We start from the raw sequence: 13321 nt of genomic DNA on the forward strand, positions 1-13321 counted from the left end.
ATGCAAGGTTCGAATTGTTACAGAGACAGGAAAGCGAGGCTGGAGATGTTACAGCGAGAGGAATGTAAAGCGGAGTGGCTACAGATAATGGAAAGCACGGAAATGTTAAAGAGATTGGACAGCAAGGTAGGAAATGGTAGTGAGAGGAACACAGTGTTGGATATGTCACAGAGATAGGAAAGAGGTTGCAGATTTTAAAGAAATAGGAAAACAAGGCTGGAGATCATACAGAGAGCGGAATGCACGGATGGGGATGTTGCAGAGGCCGGAAAGCAAGTCTGGAGATGTAACAGAGAGGCGAATACAAGGCTGGAGATGTAATAGACATAGGAAAGCCAGGCTGAAAATGATGCAGTGATAGGAATGCAATGCTGGATATGTGACAGAGATAGGTAATCAAGTGTGCCGATGTTAGAGAAATAAGAAAACGAGGCTGGAGATCGTACAGAGAGAAGAAAGCAGGCATGGGGATCTTAATGAGACACGACAGCAGTGCTCGAGATATTATTGTGACAGGAATGCAATGCTGGATCCGTTACAGAGACAGGGAAGAAAGGCAGTACATGTTAAAGAGATAGGAAAGCATGTCTGGACAGGCTCAAGAGATAGGCAAACAAGGCTGGAGGTGCCACAGCGATTGGAATGCATGGTTGGAATGTTACACAGAGATGAAAGCAAACCTGGAGTGGTTAAAGAGATCGGAAAGCCAGGCTGGAATAGTTAGAGAGAGAGGAAAGCAAGGCGGGAGATGTTAACAAGACTGCAAAGCAAGGCTGGAGGTGTTACAGAGGTAGGAAAGCAGGGGACAGTACAGAGACAAGAAAGACTGGGGATGGGACAGAGATAAGAAAGCAAGGATAGAAATTTTACAGAGATAGGAAAGCAAGACTGGAGGTGTTATCGAGATCGGAAACTAAGGCTGGAGTTGTTAGTGAAATAAGGAAACAAGTCCGGACCTGTTACAAGGAGAGGAAAACAAGGCTGGAGTTGATACAGAGAGTACAGGAAGGCTGGTAATGTTGCAGAGATAACAACGTCAGACTGGCGATGTCACAGAGAGAGGAAAGCAATGGAGGAGATGTTACAGCGGTCGGAAAGTAAAGCTGAAGATGTTTCAGAGATAGGAAAGCAAGGCTGACCATGTTGTAGAGAAAGGAAAGCAATACTGGACAGGCTCTAGGAAATGGCTGTAGATATCACAGAGAGAGGAAATCAAGGCTGTACATGTTAGAGAAATACGAAAACAAGGCTGGGGATGTTACAAACAGAGGAAAGCGATGGTGGAGTTGACACAGAGATAGGAAAGCAACCCTGTCTAGGTGACATCCTCAGTGCTTGGGAGCTTCCTGTGAAGTGCTTCTGTTATCTTTCCTCCGGCATTTGCAGTGGCTTGAATCTGCCGCTTCCGGTTGTCAGTTCCAGCTGTCCATTGCAGTGGTCGGTATCTTGGGTCCAAATCGATGCGTTTATTGATTGAAACTGTGGATGAGTGCCATGCCTCTTCGAATTCCCCGGCTGTTCTCTGCTTGTCTTGTCGTATAATCGTAGTGTTGTCCCAGCCGAATTCATGTTGCTTGTCATCTGTGTGTGTGGCTACTAATGATAGCTGGTCGTGTCGTTTCGTGGCTGGTTCGTGTTCATGGATGCGGATCGTTAGCTGTGTTCCTGTTTGTCGTATGTAGTGTTTTGTACAGTCCTTGCATGGAATTTTGTACACTTCATTGGTTTTGTTTGTGCTGAGTATCGGGTCCTTCGTTCTGTTGTGTTGTTGTCTGAGACTGACTGTTGATTTGTGTGCTGTTATGTGTCGTAGTGGTCTCAGTATTCTGGCTGTCAGTTCGGAAATGCTCTTGATCTATGGTAGTATGGCTAGTCCTTTGAGTTGTGGCATGTCCTCGTTTCGTTGTCTTTCCCTTAGGCATTTGTTGATGAAATTGCGGGGGTATCTGTTTTTGGCGAATACATTGTATAAGTGTTCTTCTTCCTCTTTTTGCAGTTCTGGTGTGCTGCAGTGAGTTGTGGCTCTTTTGCATAGTGGCTTGATGCAACTTCTTTTGTGTGTGTTGGGGTTGTTGCTTTCGTAGTTTAGGACTTGGTCTGTGTGAGTAGCTTTCCTGTATACTTTCGCAGTGATTTCTCCGTTCGGTGTTCTCTGTACCATCACGCCTCGGAATGGGAGTTGATTGTCCTTTTCTTCATCTCTAGTGAATCGGATTCCTGTGAGTGTGGCGTTGATGATCCGGTGTTTGTTCTCTATTTCTGTGTTTTTATGATTACAAAGCTGTCATCCACATATCTGACCCAGAGTTGGGGTTTAATTTGCGGTAAGACTGTTTGTTCTAATTTTTGCATTACCACTTCTGCTATGAGTCCAGAGATGGGTGAGCCTATGGGTGTGCGTTGATTTGTTCATCTATTTGGTTGTTGAATGTGAAGTGTGTTGTGAGAAACAGGACCGGCAGTTTGACTATGCCGTCTTTGTTGATAGGTTCAACGTCCTGTTGTCTGTTCTGTCTGTCCAGCAGTTTGGCTATTGTTTCTCTGGCTAGGGTTTTGTCCATAGAGGTGAACACTGCCGTTACATCGAATGAGACAATGGTTTCTCCCTTTTCTATGTGTATGTTTCTGATGATGTTCAGGAATTCCCGTGTTGATTTTATAGAGTGTCTGGATCCTCCTTTCAGGTGTTTCAGTTTCTGCTGTAGTTATTTAGCCAGTTTGTGTGATGGTTACCCTGGTAGTGAAACTATGGGTCTGATTGGGATGTCTGGTTTGTGCACTTTAGGTAGTCCATCGAATCTGGGGGTGCTGTTGCTTTCAGGTTTCATTCTTTGTAGGTCAAACCTGGTTATCTGTCCTTTTTTGTAGGTTCCTCAGTGTGTTGTTTATCCTATTGGTGAGCTGTGGGGTGGAGTCAAACTCCCACTTTTGGTAGGTGTTGGTATCTGCAAGTAGTTGTTGTGCTTTTTGGATGTAGTCTGCTTTGTCCAGGATGACTGTCATTCTGCCTTTGTCTGCTGGTCGTATGATTATGTTCTTATCGTTTCTTAGAGATTTTAGTGCTTCCCTCTCCTTGGTGTTGAGGTTTTGTGTTTGTCTTTTCCTTGTTGTCAGAGGTACGATACATTGTCTCACTGATTGTTGTGTCTCTTCTATGAGTCCATTGTTCACGAGTGTGCATCCTATTGCTGCGAGGAAGTCTGCTGTCTTGCCGTCCCTGTGGTTGTAGTTGAGTCCCTTGGCCAGTAGTGTTCTTTCCATGTCAGTGATCTGTCTGTGGGAGAGGTTTCTAACCCAGGTGTGTGTTCTGGTGTCCTCTCTATTCTGTGTTAGTTTGGCCATTTTTCCTTTGAGTGACATTTTTTTGCGGTGTGTGGTCGTGCTCTGTCCTATGGTGACGGCCTGTTCTATGGTTCGGGTCCAGTCCTGATTGGTGGTTTTTGAAATCAGACAAAACAACAGAACGAAGGACCCGATACTCAACATGAGCAAAACCAAAGTCTTGTACAAAATTCCATGCAAGGACTGTATAAAACACGACATAGGGCAAACAGGAAGACAGCTAACGATCCGAATCCATGAACACCAACTAGTCACGGAACGACACGACCAGCTCTCTATAATAGCCACACATGCAGATGACAAGCAACATGAATTCGACTGGGACAACACTACTATTATAGGACAAGCCAAATAGACAACAGCCGGGGAATTCCTAGAGGCATGGCAATCATCCACAGATTCAATCAATAAGCGCATTAATCTGGACCACTGCAATGGACAGCTGGAACTGACAACCGGAAGCGGCAGATTCAAACCACTGCAAATGCCGGAGGAAAGATCACAAAAGCGCTTCACAGGAGGCTCCTAAGCACTGAGGATGTCACCTAGATAGGGTTGTTTTCCGACCTCTGTGACAACTCCAGCATCGCAGTCCTGTTTGTAACATCCACAGCCTTGTTTTCTTATTTCTCTAACATGTACAGCCTTGCTTTCCTATCTCTATGATATCTGCAGCCTTGTATTCCTATTCCTAAAGCCTATCCAGTATTGCTTTCCTATCTCTGCAGCATGGTCAGCCTTCCTTCCCTATCTCTGTAACATCTCCAGCCTCGCTGTCTAATCTCTGTAACATCACCAGCCTTGAATCCCTATCCCTGTAACATCCTCAGTTGTGCTTTCCTCGCTTTGTAACATCTCTACCCTTGTATTTTTATTTCCCCAACATCTCCAGCTTTGCTTTCCTATCACTTTCCGATCTCCATAACATCTCCAACTTTGCTTTCATATGTGTGTGACACCTACAGCCTTGCATTCAGATCTCCATCACATTTCCAGCAGTGCCTTCTTTTCTCTGTAGCATCTCCAGTATTGCATTCCTGGTAATATCTGAAGACTTGCATTTCCATTTCTTTTTCCATCTCCAGCTTTGCTTTTCTGTTTTTGTAATATTTCAGCCCCGCTTTCCTGTCTCTTTAAAATCTTCAGCTTTGCATTCCTACCTCTGCAATATCCCCAGACATGCTTTATTATCGCTAGAGACTTTCCAGCCTTGCTTTCCTCTCTCTGTAACACGTCCAGCCTTGCTTTCCTCTCTCTGTAACATCTCCCGGCTGGCTTTCATTTCCCTGTAATATCTGCAGCCTCGCATTTCGAAATCTTTTATCATCTCCAGCCTTGCTTTCCGGTTTCTGTAACATCTCCAGCCTCGCTTTCCTGTCTCTGTAACATCTCCAGCCTTGTATTCCTATCTCTGTAACATCTCCAGACACGTTTTCCTATCTCCAGAGCCTACCTAGCCTTGCTTCCTTTTTCTGAAACATCTCCAGACTTCTTTTCCAGTCTCTGCCACATCTCCAGCCTTTCATTCAACTCTCTGTCGCCACTCCTGCCTGGCTTTCATATCTCTGTCAAATCTCTCCTCTTCAATTAGTATCTCTCTAAGATCTCCAGCCTTGTCCCCTATCTCTGTCACATCTCCAACGTTGCATTACTTTCACTAAAACATTTCCAGCCTTGCATTCCTATCTTTGTAAAATCTCGAGGCCTTGCTTTCTTCTCTCAGTAGCATCTCTAGCCTTGCTTTGCTATCTCTTTAACATCTCTCGCCTTGCTTACCTATCCCTGTAATATCTCCAGCCTTGCTTTCCTGTTTCTGTAACATTTGCAGCCGAGCTTTCTGTCTCTGTTACAAGTCCAGCCTTGCTTTCCTTCCTCTGTAACATCTCCAGCCTTGCTTTTCTGTTTCTGGAACATCTCCAGCCTAGCTTTCCGTATCTGTTACAACTCCAGCCGTGCTTTCCTTCCTCTGTAACATCTCCAGCCTTACTTTTATATCTCTGTACCATCTCCAGCCTTGATTTCCTATCCAGTAATATCTGCAGACCTGCTTTGCGGTCTCCTTTAACATCTCCAGCTTTGCTTTGCTTTGTTGTTTGTGTAATATTTCCTGCCCTGTGTTCCAGTCTCCTCATAATTGCCAGCCTCGCATTCCTATCTCTGAAACATCTCCAGAGGTGTTTTCCTATCTGTATAGACTGTCTAGCCAAGCTTTCCTTTCTCTGTAACCATTCCAACCTTGCTTTCATACCTGTGTAGCATCTCCAGCCTTGCATCCCTATCTCTGTCAGATCTCCAGCCTTGCTTTCCTATCTCTGTAAATTTCCAGCTTTGATTTCTTAACTCTGCAGCATCTCTAGCCTTGCTTTCCTATCTCTGTAACATCTCCCGCCTGGCTTTCCTATCCCTGTAATATCAGCAGTCTTGCACTTCTATTTCTTTAAACGTCTCCAACCTTGCTTTCCTGTTTCTGTGCCATCTCCAGCCTGACTGTCCTTTCTATTTATCATCTCCAGCCTTGCATTCCCATCTCTGTAACATCACCAGCCTTGCAATCCTATCTCGGTAAGATCTGCAGCCTTGCTTGCCTGGCGCTAAGCATCCCCAGTCGTGCATTCCTATCTCTAACATCTCCAGTGTTGCTCCCCTATCTCTGTAAAATCTCTAGCCTTGTTTACGCATTTCTTTAACATCTCCAGCGTCGCTCTCCTATCTCTTTAACATCTCCAGCCGCGCATTCCTATCTCTGTAACATCTCCAGACGTGCTTCCCTATCTGTATTGACTGTCCAGCCTTGCTTTCCTATCTCTGTATAAGTTCCAGCCTTGCTTCCCTATCTCTGGAATATATGCAGCATTGCATTCCAATCATTATGACATTTCCAGTCTTGATTTCCTATCTCTGGAACATCCCCAGCCTTGCAATCATTTTTCTGCACCCACTCCCGCCTTGCTTTCCTCTCCCTGTACCATCTCCAGCCTTCCATTCCTCTCGCTGTAACATCTCTAGCCTTGCTTCCCTATCACTGTAACGTCTCCAGCATTGCGTTCCTATCGCCATAACATCTTCAGCCTTGTCTTGCCATCACTGTCAAATTTCAAGCTTTGCATTCTCATTTCTGTGACATCTGCAGCCTTGGTTTTCCATCTCTGTAACATTTTGAACCTTGCTTCCTTATCTCTTGAATACATCCAGCATTGTGTTCCTGTCACTATAATATTTCCAGCCTTGCTTTCCTATCTCTGTAACATCTCCAGCCTTACTTTCGTATCTCTGTTACATTTCCAGCTTTGCTTGCATCTCTCTGTGACATCGCCAGTCTGACTTTGTTAGCACTGCAACGTCGCCAACTTTACAGTACTCTCTCTGTATCATCACCAGCCTTGCATTCCCATCTCTGTAATATCTCCAGCCTTGTATCTCCTCTCTGTAACATATCCAGCCTTGCTTTCACTTCTCTGTTACATCTCCAGCCTTGCTTTCCTGTCTCTGTAACATCTGAAGCCTTTCATGTCTACATACTTGTTGTCTTATTTATCTAACATCTACAGCCTTGCTTTCCTATCTCTGTAAGATCTGAAGCCTTGAATTCCCCTCACTGCAACATCTCGAGCCTTGCTTTCCTCTCTCTGTTACATCTCCAGCCTTGCATTGCTATCTCTGTAACATCTCCAGCCTTGCTTTCATGTTTCTGTAACATCTGAAGCCTTTCATGTCGACCGACTTGTCTTTTTTGTCTAACATCTATAGCCTTACTTTCCCATCCCCGTAACATCTGAAGCCTTGCATTCCCCTCTCTGCAACATCTCTAGACTTGCTTTCCTCTCTCTGTAACATCTCCAACGTACATTCTTATCTCTGCAACATCACCAGCCTTCCTGTCCTGTCTCTGTAACATCTCTGACCTTGCTCCCTTTCTCTGTAAAATCTCCAGCCTTGCTTTCCTATCTCTGAGATATCGACAACCGTGCTTACCTCTTTTTGAAACGACTATGACTTGCTTTCGTCAGTCTGGGACCACTGCAGTCTTGCTTTCATATCACTGTACCTTCTCCAGCCTTGCTTTCCTATCTCTATAAAATCTCCAGAATTGCTTTGCTATCTCTGTAACATTCCCAGCCTTGCATTCTTTCTCGCTGTAACATCTCAAACCTTGCTTCCCTATCTCTGGAATATATCTAGCATTGTGTTCCTGTCACTACAACTGTTCCAGCCTAGCTTTGCTATCTTTGTAACGTCTTCAGCTAAACTTTCCGATCTCTGTAACATCTCCAGCATTGCTTACCTCTCTCTGTGACATCGCCAGTCTGACTTTGTTATCTCTGCAACATCACCAGCCTTCCTGTACACTCTGTATCATCTCCAGCCTTGTTTTCCTCTCCTTGTAACAGGTCCGGACTTGTTTCCTTTTTTCACTAACAACTCCAGCCTTGGTTTCCGATCTCGCTAACACCTCCAGACTTGCTTTCCTATCTCTGTAAAATTTCCATCCTTGCTTTCGGATCTCTTTAAGAATCCCCAGCCTTTCTCTGTACTGTCCCCTGCTTTCCTACCTCTGTAACACCTCCAGCCTTGCTTTGCAGTCTCGTTAACATCTCCCGCCTTGCTTTCCTCTCTCTGTAACTATTCCAGCCTGGCTTTCCGATCTCTTTAACACTCCAGCCTTGCTTTCCTCTCTGTATAACATTCCAACCATGCTTTCCAATCGCTGTGGCACCTCCAGACTTGTTTGCCCATCTCTTGAGCCTGTCCAGACATGCTTTCCTATCTCTTTAACATGTACAGCCTTTCTTCCCTATCTCTGTAACGTTTTCAGCATGACATTCCTGTCACAATAACAAATCTAGCCTTGCTTTCGTGACTCGGTTAGATCCTCAGGCCTGCTTTCTTCTCTCTGTACGATCTCCAGCCTAGTTTTCTTTTTTGTCTAACATCTGCACACTTGGCATCCGATCTCTGTGACATATCCAGCATTGCGTTCCTATCACTACATCATTTTCAGCCTGGCTTTCCTATCTCTGTTACATCTCCAGCCTTGCTTTCCTGTCTCTGCAACATCCCCAGCCGTGCTTTCCTCTCTCTGTAATATCGCCAGCCTTGTTTTCTTATTTCTCTATCATCTCCAGCCGTGCTTTCCTATCGTTTTAATACCTCCAGCCTTCCTTTCCTTACTTTGTAACATCTCCAGGTTTGCTTTCCACTCTCTGTAACATCTCCAACCTTACTTTCTTATCTCTACTAAATGATCAGCATTCGTTTCCTCTATTTGTAACATCTCCAGCCTTGCTCTCTATCTCTGTAACACGTCCAGCCTTGCTTTCTGATCTCTGTAGCATCTCCAATCTTGCTTTCCTATCTCTGAGAAATTTTCAGCCGTCCCTTGCTGTCCCTAAATCCTGTCCAGCCTTGCTTTCCTGCTTCTGTAACATGCCAAACCTTGCTTTCCAGTCGAGGTAACATCTCTACCCTTGCTTTCCTCTCTGCGTAATATTTCTAGCCTTGCTTTCTTACTTCTGTAACATCTCCGGCCTTGCTTTCCTCTCTCAGTAACATTCCCAGACTTGTTTTCCAATCACTGTAACATCTTCAGCCTTGCTTCCCTGTGTTTGTAACATCTCCTTCCTAGTTTTCTTATTTCTCTAACATCTCCAGCCGTGCTTTCCTATCGTTGTATCATCACCAGCCTTGGTTTCTTTTCTTTGAAACATCTCCAGGTTTGCTTACCTCTCTCTGTAAACTCTTCACCCTTACTTAAATATCTCTGCAACATCTCCAGCCTTGCTCTCCTCTGTCCATAACATATCCTGCATTGCTCACTATCTCTGAAACATCTCTAGCGCTGCTTTCTGATTCCTATAACATGTACAAACTTGCTTTCCTGTCTCTGTGAACTCTACAGCAGTGCTTTTCTATCTCTAGAGCCTGTCCAGCCTTTCTTTCCTACCTCTATGACATGTCCAGACTTGCATTCCAGTCTCTGGAACATCTCTCGCCATGCATTACTGTCTCTGTAACCACTGCAGCCTTGTTATCCGATCACTGTAACATCTGAAGCCTTGCTTTCTTATCTCTGTAACATCTCCAGCCTTGCATTGCTATCTCTGTGACATCTTCATCATCGCTTTCTTATCTCTGTGTCATTGCCCACGTTACATTCATGTCTCGAAAACATCCCCAGCCTTGGTTTCCGATTCTGTAGCATCTCCAATCTTGCTATCCTAACTATGCGAAAACTACAGCCGTGCCTTCCTGTCCCGAGAGCCTGTCCAGACTTTCCGTCTTGCATTCCCATCTGTGTAACATCTCCAGCCTTCCTGTCCTCTCTGTGTAACATCTCCAACCTTGCATTGCTATCTCTGTAACAATTCCATCCTTGCTTTCACCTCTCTGTTGCATCTCCAACCTTGCATTCCTATCTCTGCAACATCACCAGCCTTCCTGTCCTCTCTGTGTAACATCTCCTGTCTTGCATTGCTATCTCTGTAACATTTCGATCCTTGCTGTCCCCTCTCTGTTACATCTCCAGCATTGCTTTCCACTCTGCAACATCTCCCGCCCTGCTTTCCACTCTCTGTTGAATCTCCAGCCTTGTTTTCTTCTTTCATTCGCACCTCCAGCCTTGCTTTCCTGTCTCTGTAACATCTCCAGCCTTGCTTTCCCTTCACTGTAACATCTCCAGCCTTGCTATTCTTTCATTGTAACGTCACAAGCCGTGCGTATTGTTCTCTTCCTTATCTCTGCAACATCACCGATGTTCTTGTCCTCTGTCTGCAACATTTCCAGCCTTGCATTCCTGTCTCTGTAATATCTCCAGCCTTGTTTTCCCCTCTCTGTAACATTCCCATTCATTATTTCCTATCTCTGTACCTTCTCCAGACTTGCTTTCTTCTCTCTGGAAGATGTCCAGCATTGTTTTCATGTCTCTGTTACATCTACAGCCTGTTTTCCTCTCTCTGCAACATCCACAGCCGTGCGTTCCTATCCCTGTAACATCTCCAGCCATGCTTTTCTCTCTCTGTGATATCTCCAGCGTTGCTTTCTTATTTCTGTAACACCCCCAGACTTGCTTTCCTCTCACTGTATCACCTCCAACCTTGCTTTCTTATCTCTGTGACATATCCAGCCTTGCTTTCTTCACTCTGAATCAGCGCCAGCTATGCGTTCCTGTAACTGTGACATGCCTTGCTTTCCTGTCTCTGCAACATCTCCAGCTTGGCTTTCCTATCTATTTAACATCTCCAGCCGTGTTTTCCTCTCTGTGCTACACCCCCAGCCGTGTATTCCTCCTCTCTGTAGCATCTGCAGACTTGTTTTCTTATTTCTCGAACATTTGCAGCCTCGCTTTCCTCTCTGTAACACCTTCAGCCTTGCGTTCCTCTCTCTGTAACATCTCCAGCCTTACTTTATTATCTTTGTACCATCACTAGCTTTCCCAACATCTCTCTGTAATATCGCCAGCCTTGATTTCCGTTCTCTGTAAAATCTCCAGGCTTGCTTTCCTCTCTCCGTAACATCTCCAGCCTTGCATTCCTATCTCTGTAACAACTCCAGCATTTGTTCCCCTCTCTGTTCCATCTGCATCCGTGGTTTCCTGTCTGTGCAAAGTCTCTAGCAAGCTTAACTATTTCTGTAACATCTCTAGCCTTGCTTTCCATTCTATGTAACGTCTCCAGCTTTGCTTATATCTCTCTCTAACGTCTCCAGCGTTACTTTCTTATCTCTGCATCAACACAAGACTTCCTGTCCTCTCTTTGTAATATCTCCAGCCTGGCATTCCTATCTCTGTAACATCTCCAGATTCGTTTATTCCTCTCTCGGCTACATTCCTAGCCGTGCTTTCCTCTCCTTGTAACATCGTCAGCATTGCGTTCAAATCACTGGAGATGCCTTGCTTTCCTGCCTCGGTAACATCTCCAGCCTTAATTTCCATTCTCTGTAACATCCCCAGCCTCGAATTCCTGTCTCTGTAACATCTCCTGCCTTGCTTCACCATCCCTGGAATATATCCAGCAGATTGCTGCATATCGCTATAATATCCAAAGTCGTCAATTCCTGTCTCTGTAACATCTCCAGCCTTGCATCCTTATTTCTGTAACATCTCCAGCTTTGATCTCCTATCTCTGTAAAACCTCCAGCCTCGCTTTCCTGTCTCTGGAACATCTCCAGCCTTGCATTCTCCTTTCTTTTTCATCTCCAGCCTTGCTTTCCTGTCTCTGCAACATTCCCAGCCGTTCTTCCCTCACTCTGTAACATCTCTAGCCCTGTTTTCTCTCTTCTCTAATATCTCCAGCTATGCTTTCCGATCTCTGTAACGTCGCCAGCGTTGCTCCCTATCTCTGTAACATCTCAGGAATTGTGTTCCTATCACTCTGACATCTCCAGCCTTGCATTCCTATCACTGTAAAATTTCTAGCCTTGCTTTTTTTCTTATATCTGCAACATCTCCAGCCTTCCTGTCCTCTCTGTGTAACATCTCCAACCTTGCATTGCTGTCACTGTTATTTCTTCAGCCTTGCTTTCCTCTCTTTGCAACATCTCCAGCAATGCTTTCCTATCTCCGTAAAATCTCCAGCTTTGTTTTCTTATTTCTCACACATCTCCAGCCTTGCTTTTCTCTCTCTTCAACGTCTGCAGCAATGCTTTCCTATCTCTGTAACATCTCTAGCCTTACTTTCCATTCTATGCACCCTCTCCAGCCTTGGTTTCCTCTCGCTGCAACATCTCCAGTTTCGCTTTGCTGTCTCTGTAACATCTCCACCCTTGCATTCCTATCGCTGTAACATCTCCAGGATTGCTTCCCCTCTCTGTTTCATCTGCAGCCTTGGTTTCTGTCTACGTAAAGTCCCCAGAAGTGCTTTCGTATCTCTGTAACATCTCTAGCCTTGCTTTCCTTTCTCTGTAACATTTCATGGCTTGCTTATCTCTCTCTGTAACACCTCCAGTGGAAGTTACTAATCTCTGCTACATCACCAAGCTTCCGGTCCTCTCTTTGTAACATCTCCAGCCTTGCATTACTTTCTCTGTAACATCTCCAGCCTTGCTTTGCCTTCTCTGTTGCATTTCCAGTCTTGCTTTCCTGTCTCTGTAACATCGCCAGCCGTGCTTCCCTCTCTCTGTAACATCTGCAGACTTGTTTTCTTATTTCTCTAACATCTCCAGCCTTGCTTTTGTCTCTCTGTAACATCTCCAGCCTTACTTTATTATCTCTGCAACATAACCAGCCTTTCCGTCCTCTCTGTGACCTCGCCAGCCTTGCTTTCCTTTCTCTGTAAAATCTCCAGACCTGCTTTCTTATGTCAGCAAAAGCTCTAGACTCACTTTCCTATCTTTGCAACATGTCCATCTTTCCTTTCCTCTCTCTATAACATCTCCAACCTTGCTTTTCTCACTCTATAATTTCTCCAGCGTTGTTTTCTTATTTCAGTAACATCTCCAGCATTGATTTCCTCTCCCTGCAACATCTCCAGCCTTGCGTTCTTATCTGTGTGATGTACTCAGCACTGCTTTCCTCTCTCTGTAAAATCTCCAGCTTTGCTTTCTCATTTATCTAACATCTCCAAACTTGGTTTCCTCTCTCCGTAAGATCTCCAGCATCTCTCCCCCTCTCTGTTACATCTGCAGCCTTGGTTTCGTGTCTGTGCAAAATCCCCAACAGTGCTTTCCTTTTCTGTAACATCTCCAGCCTTGTTTTCCTTTCTCTGTTATATCTCAAGTCTTGCTTATCACTCTCCATAACATCTCCAGCGTTACTTTCTTACCTCTGCAACAACACCACCCTTGCTATCCTTCCTATGTAACATGTCCAGCATTGCTTTCCTATCTCTGTATCATCTCCAGCCTTGCTTTCCTCTCTCTGCTACATTCCCAGTCATGCTTTCCTGTCTTTGTCACATCGCCAGCATTACGTTCGTATCACTGGAGATGCCTTGCTTTCCTGTCTCTGTAACATGTCCAGCCTTAATTTCTATTCTCTGTAACATCG

Source organism: Chiloscyllium punctatum, chromosome 46 (assembly GCF_047496795.1).
Source record: "Chiloscyllium punctatum isolate Juve2018m chromosome 46, sChiPun1.3, whole genome shotgun sequence".
NCBI classification, from domain to species: domain Eukaryota; kingdom Metazoa; phylum Chordata; class Chondrichthyes; order Orectolobiformes; family Hemiscylliidae; genus Chiloscyllium; species Chiloscyllium punctatum.